Source organism: Sesamum indicum, linkage group LG11 (genome assembly GCF_026168435.1).
Source record: "Sesamum indicum cultivar Baizhima isolate 11 linkage group LG11, ASM2616843v1, whole genome shotgun sequence".
Classification (NCBI taxonomy): Eukaryota; Viridiplantae; Streptophyta; class Magnoliopsida; order Lamiales; family Pedaliaceae; genus Sesamum; species Sesamum indicum.
The window spans coordinates 2,812,524-2,818,950 of record NC_142667.1 but is presented as its reverse complement, the minus strand read 5'-3'; the positions used below and the strand labels follow the sequence as shown (position 1 = coordinate 2,818,950).

Genomic DNA, 6,427 nt, shown 5'->3' with positions numbered 1-6,427 from the left:
AATGCTACATTCACGAGAGTCGCCTCCAGAATCCTGATACCTAACGATCGATCATTTCGTAATTCACTGCATGATGAGAACATCACATCCTAAATGAGCGGTGATTGTGATGTCCCATTCCACATATATTAGAATCTAATAAGATAAGAAACAAATCAGCATTGACCAAAGAACTCAAGCACATCCATTTTATATTCCTTTTCGGTAAGTCATGATTACCGTACTTTAGGATGCACAGAGTGAGTTTGGAGGCAATTCTTATGTCCAACGGGCTCGCTTGCTCGAGGCGTGACATGTTCCATAAAAATCTGTAATCATTGTGTTTAAAAAATTAAAAATGATGTTTAAAAAATAGAGAAGATATTTTGCAGACTTCATAATACAAAAAATACTATGAACATGAGATGTTGCCACTTTTCATTAATCATTTGAGTGTAAGAGGTTGTATAAAAGAAAAAGGTATTTCTTTGGAAAACCAACTGAGTTTGTTGTGAATGATGCAAACACTATTTTAGCTTCATGATGTTTATATTTCTAAAGCAAGCCAAATATATTGTATAAAACTTATTTTCGTTCTAAGAGTCATTTTCTTAATCTCAAAGCTAATTGGAGTTTAAATCACCAGGAGAAGAATCGATATGGAGTAAAAAAATCTTATGTTTCTTAATATCTATTAGAATGTGCTTGCAAATTGGTGATACGGTTGGAAGATCTATGAAGATTTTTATGAGTGAAAGATTCTAAAGGCTCTACTATTTTATTGTAATGAGGTTGAACAAACTTAAGGTAATACTAACAAGCTTTATTTGTTGAGAAATGATTGAACACTCAACATTTAGGCAAGACCCTTACCCATTTATTGATGATCGGAAAAAAAATGCCATTATCCTGGGCTCAAAACTAGGAGTACTAATCCCTTGTAAATCATTTAAAGAAAAAGTTGGGGCAATAACATGTCTAAGTAGATAGATATTTTAAGTGGTATAGATATCTCATTCCCTGAAATACGTAATTTGCTTCCTGTCACATGCTTCATTTGTCAGGAGATCCACCACATTATCCCCTTCCCTAAAACTGTTCAAAACAATTATATTTCCATCTTCTTTTGATTGCATTATTTTTTGACAGAATATGCAGCAACCATTAGTTGTCTCTGTGTTGGGACTTCGTCAATACAAAAATATTTTCAACATCGATTCTATGTAGATCCTCTTGAAGGAATGTGCTTCAACGAATTCCAAATCTTGATAAAATGATTATGTGATAATGTAAATACTAAAAATTGCAAGCACTAGATCTCCTTGACTACTGTGTAGACCCGTGCATGCTCCCGCCCACAAGGTTCTCGTAAGATGCACCGCGGCAGGAAGTTGGCATAGGAAGCACACCAATGTGTCATCAACATTTAGATCACCTATCCTTTTTAGATACACTTGCATTGGCAACAATTATAACTGGTGATGCACCTTCAAGATGATTGTTTCAGTCTGGTACAGATGATCATGCTGCTTGGTTTGTTTCACGTCATCAAAGCAAACCATAGAACAAACAATGATACAAAGTTATGTATATGTCCCTCAATCAAGGAGGTTGTTGTCGACTTCCATTAATGGCGAACCATCATTATTGCCAAATCTGCAACTAGAAGCTACAGCTGAAAAAAACTAGCAAAGAATTCCCGCACTTTTGCACCTTGACTCCGAAAGAACACTTTGCTATAATCGTCATATGTAAACAACACTAGCATTTAGATGCCATTGCAATTATTTGTTGACCTACAATCAGTTATTCATCAATTGCAACAAAAGTATTGATATTGAAGGTTTAATTGCAGGCTGCTAGAAACCTTAAAAATTGTTGAAGATCTATTGCTTCACAAACCAAATGCCAAGTCGTTTTAATTAAATGATCCTCATCATATGAGGTTCGCTGAAACACATGGAGAAATTCTAGCCCGGACCTGGTTTGGCCAAACCTAAACTAATTATATGGCAAGTGCAATACACTTGTCGTGTGATTGATGGACAGTTTAGGGAAAGTGAACAATCATATAGAAAGTGTGATACACTTGTTTTTTGATTGATTTGGTTTGGCCAAACCTGGTACGGGTAAGAATTTTCCAACCACTTGTTTGCAGACCTCTAACATTAATTATCAATGCATAAAATGTCTTTTTCAGCCTAAAAGAGTTCACATAGGTTGCCAGTTTGCCTTTTTTTATTTGTACCATCATCTCACCAATGGTTATAACTATTACATTCAATATGGATGACAACGTCCTGAATCAAGAACCACATAACTGCATAGCTCTGTGCAAAATTTGCCTCTATGTTTTATATCTTGGAACCCACCACCATCAATATGGATAGATTTGATAGTCATTTAATAATCTTCGGTTCCCCACAACCACATTGCTAGTATACTTACCACCCTACGTGCATGCCAATTTAGTTGTTTCAACATTGCGACTCTCCAATTTGGCCACATTAGATTTTGGTTACTAACACCTTCATCACAAATTGCATAATCACCATGCTGCATAAATTTAGCATTAGTCATGACCCATAATGACATGCTGCACCACCATTTGTATGTCCATGTCGGGATCGATGCGTTGCTGCCTTTGTTAGTTGATATCTTTCATTCCAAATCCACATGAAATACTTCGTGACAAAGGTTCTCTCTCAAGTAGAGTAAATGGCACTTTCAACTTGTACCACTTCCAATCTTGGTCATGGGTGATGATGTTGTTGACAGTCTTCAATGCTAACTAAACCTTTGTAAGAGTTTGAATTTCTCTTCAACTTGTTATTGAGAGATTAAAAATCATGGATATTGAGATGCTACTTATTACCTGTTTCTATATTAACCAAATTTCTGTTGTTGGACAGGTTGAAAGGTTTAATCATGTAAGTTTAACTAAGATAATAGTAAATATGTGTTTTTAAAGAAAATGTACTTTGGATATGAAAAATAGTTGCATATTGAGAAAGATATAGAGAATAGATAGATGGATCTAGAACCGAAACCAAAACTACTAGAAAAAATATTTATTGCTTTAAGTATGGAAAATAACATACCAAGAGATCTAATTTGGTCCCAAGATAGGATAATATAAGGGAATGAATGCCTTCCAACTCATTACGTGGCAAACTAATAGTTGTGCACTGAAAGACTTATGAAAAAAAATAAAAAATAAAAAACATGGGTGCGGTGATAAGAGAGAATGTATAATAGTTGCAACAATCAATTACTTTTGTGGCTTCCAAACATGGAAGGCAAAGCATTTTTTTTATCAACATATCAGAGTAAATACAAAAAATAGTATATAATTATGGAAGATATCCTAGTTCATGTCTTCTCTTCTTCATTAATGTAATTTAGAATATTAAACCGTTGGGAGAATATGATTTTTAACTATGAGCCATGATAGTTAGTACTATAAGTTGGGGTCACAAAAATATTTTCTTATGACTATTTATTTTTTCTCAATTTTAATTTTATTTATTTATTTACTTTTTTCTCCTCCTTTTGTACTCTTATCGTTACCACAAAAAATTTCCACCTTTTTCCTCTTGATGCTTCTCCTAAATCCTTTGTGATATTCTATTTTCTACACAATACCCTCATCATTTATGTTTTTCAAAATAGAGAGTTGGCCAAGTAGATATCCGAATGTTTTTCAAAATAGAGAGTTGGCCAAGTAGATATCCAAATTTGGGATGTTCTCCCTACGACATCTTAAATATGAATTATTTTACTAATCAAATCTTCAAGTTTCAAGGCAAAGAGATACAACAATCGTTTTTGGTTTCTTAAATAAATTATCATCATTCAACAGTCAATAATATTAAATATTGATATATGAAATGTGTTCAACTATTTTTCTTCATATGTGCATACAAAATTCATATTTTTGCATCCCATAAATTTAGAATTAGTATTATTTTAGTTTTATTGGTCACAAGGATCTCGCATCATATCTTGTAATTGAGAAAACCTTCGTCAAACTAATGTTAATTCAATGATGGTGGACTACACATATGGTTGCCGCTCGTTGATCTCGATGCATGATGGGTCGAGATGAAGAGGGACCCAACCTAGGATCGGATTGACACAATAAAAATAAGTGGGTAGGTCCATTCAGGACTAGTCCGAAGCGGATTGTAGATATCGATATATGGGTAGGCCCAGCCTAGTGACCCAAGATCTCCTAATCCTAGGTGAAGCTAGTGGGCTGGTCTAGCCAGGGCCAATAACTTTTTTTTAATAATACCTGTCATATATTTTTTATTTTATTCTTTTAGGTAAATTATTCGAATTTTTTTATACTTTTGAAACTCTAAAAACTTTTATCTTTATTAGTTCTTTTTTTAAATTACTACATCAATTCACTAATACTGATTGTTATTTTTTAAAAGTTTATTTTGAATCTTTTTTGGGCTTGTTATTCCTTAGGTTCATTATTGTTAGCTTGTTAGTTAAATTGTTATTTAACTTAATTATGTGGTCTTAATTAGTCTCTTTTTCATTATAATATTTTTATTTTGTTTGATTATTTATTTATTTATTTTAAAATAAAATCATAAATTATTTAAGTTCATTCAAAAAAGTATCTCAATTTCAATAAAAAAAAATAGGCACAATCAGGCCTCGTCTGAGCCTGGCCCATGTCTCAATGGGGCTAATTCATGATCTTGACTAGAGTTTAAAGATGGATGCATTTGGGCCTCATTTAAAGGCCCATAACCACCTCAAAATCGGCCATGAATAATATTGGGCTGATCCTGAACAAGTCTTTTTGGGGCTAGACATGCTAGTCTTGGAAAAAATTATGAACCTTGAGTCGCTGAGTTTTAAGGTGAAAAGATCTTTGTGCAAGCATTGTTTTAAAGGGAATTAAGAAGCTCAATTTGGAGATATAACAAAAGGTAGCAAGGGTACTTCTTGACACAAAATAGAGCATCTAAGAGTGAGAGCAAGAGAGGTTTGTAGCAAGTTGAGCACGTTGAAGCTAATGAAAGAATTTACAAACTTAAATTAAAGTTGAATCTCTTGTTGAACCCTAATTATAGGAAAAAAATCTCTTAAAATATTCAAAATTTAATATTTATTTTTCAAAACTTTGATAGGAAAGGAAAGTAATTAAAAACAAAATGTAGAGAAAAAAGAACAACAATTAATTATATACCTGAGGCTCAATTAAACTTGCCGACAGAGTACAAGAGATGGGATCTTGTGATAGCACATCACCGGAATCTTCATAGGGTGAATTTGAATTCGGTGCAGACAAAATTACACAGCCAAAATCTTCGATATACGTTCTTGAAGAATTCTGTTGGTAAATCATACGACTACGATGAATTAACAACTCGATTCGGAAATAAGGGTTAAACAAGAAAAAAAAAAGAATCAAATGCTTGAGAAAATGGAGAATGGAGTTGCATGTGTAAAATTCATCTTACGTTTTTGGAGTTTTCTGCCATTTCTCGACCGTTTAAGGAGTCAGAGGTAATGTTCCTAGTGCTTTCCGCTCTCAGTACTCTATGGACTTGAATAGTGTTATGCAATAACTGTGTTAAGGGAGAAAAGGTTTGAGTAAACGTGAAGTGTGATTGTGTGTTGAGTGAGAGTGTGTGAGTGATGTTGTGCATATATGTGTTTGTTTCTTGAACCGCAAAGCTCGACACGAGGTAGCAGAAGGCATGGAAGTTACATTTTGTCTTTTTCTCATGATATTTTCCTGTTAATTTCTTCGTTTTTAGTTTATTTTTAAATAATATTATTGTAATACTTAGTCAAGAAGCATTTTTAGAAAGAAATATAAATATTCAAGCTACCTATAAATACAATTTAATAAATTATTTTCTAATCAGATTCTCCAAAATAAAAAAAAATTAGTCATATATACCTCTCTTGGCAGTTCAATCATTTTGGGATTTTTGTTGAAATTCGACAACATTTTAAACAAAGGATCTATTGTGATATATGTGATAGGTATGAATTAATGTAATTAATGGTTTGGCATAGAAGGATAGGTATGAATTAATATCAGTTACCTGGACTCTAGTATTTTAAGTTTGAGATTAATTGCAATTATAATAAAGTTATACAAACAAACTAATTGGTTCATTGCCACCACAAAATTTATCACTCTCAAATATTTTGGAATAGAAAAATCAATTGACACTTTTGAATTCATTAAAATTATCAATAAAATAATAAAATTGATTTGTACAAGCCTAATCGAATTTTTCATTGGGCAACTATATCAAACGATTTTAAAAAGAAAAAAGATGTTCGAATTTAAAATTTCCTCTTTTGCGGAAATATTGACAAAATAGTAGAAAAAAATAGAGAGAGATTTGACTGGCTACAAACCAATTATTGGGTTGTTTAAAGTTCATGCAAAGATCTCCAACTCGTC

General features: G+C 32.7%; 1 long non-coding RNA gene across 1 annotated transcript; it reads right to left on the bottom strand.

Moving 5' to 3' along the window:
- Positions 1-2,211: 2,211 nt before the first annotated feature.
- Positions 2,212-5,641, bottom strand: LOC148784996 (uncharacterized). The gene is made up of 3 exons (XR_016062893.1): positions 5,466-5,641; positions 5,192-5,335; positions 2,212-2,776 (listed from the first exon to the last, which is right to left on the bottom strand). It is a non-coding gene; the product is annotated as an uncharacterized LOC148784996 (long non-coding RNA).
- Between the last annotated feature and the right edge of the window lie 786 nt (positions 5,642-6,427).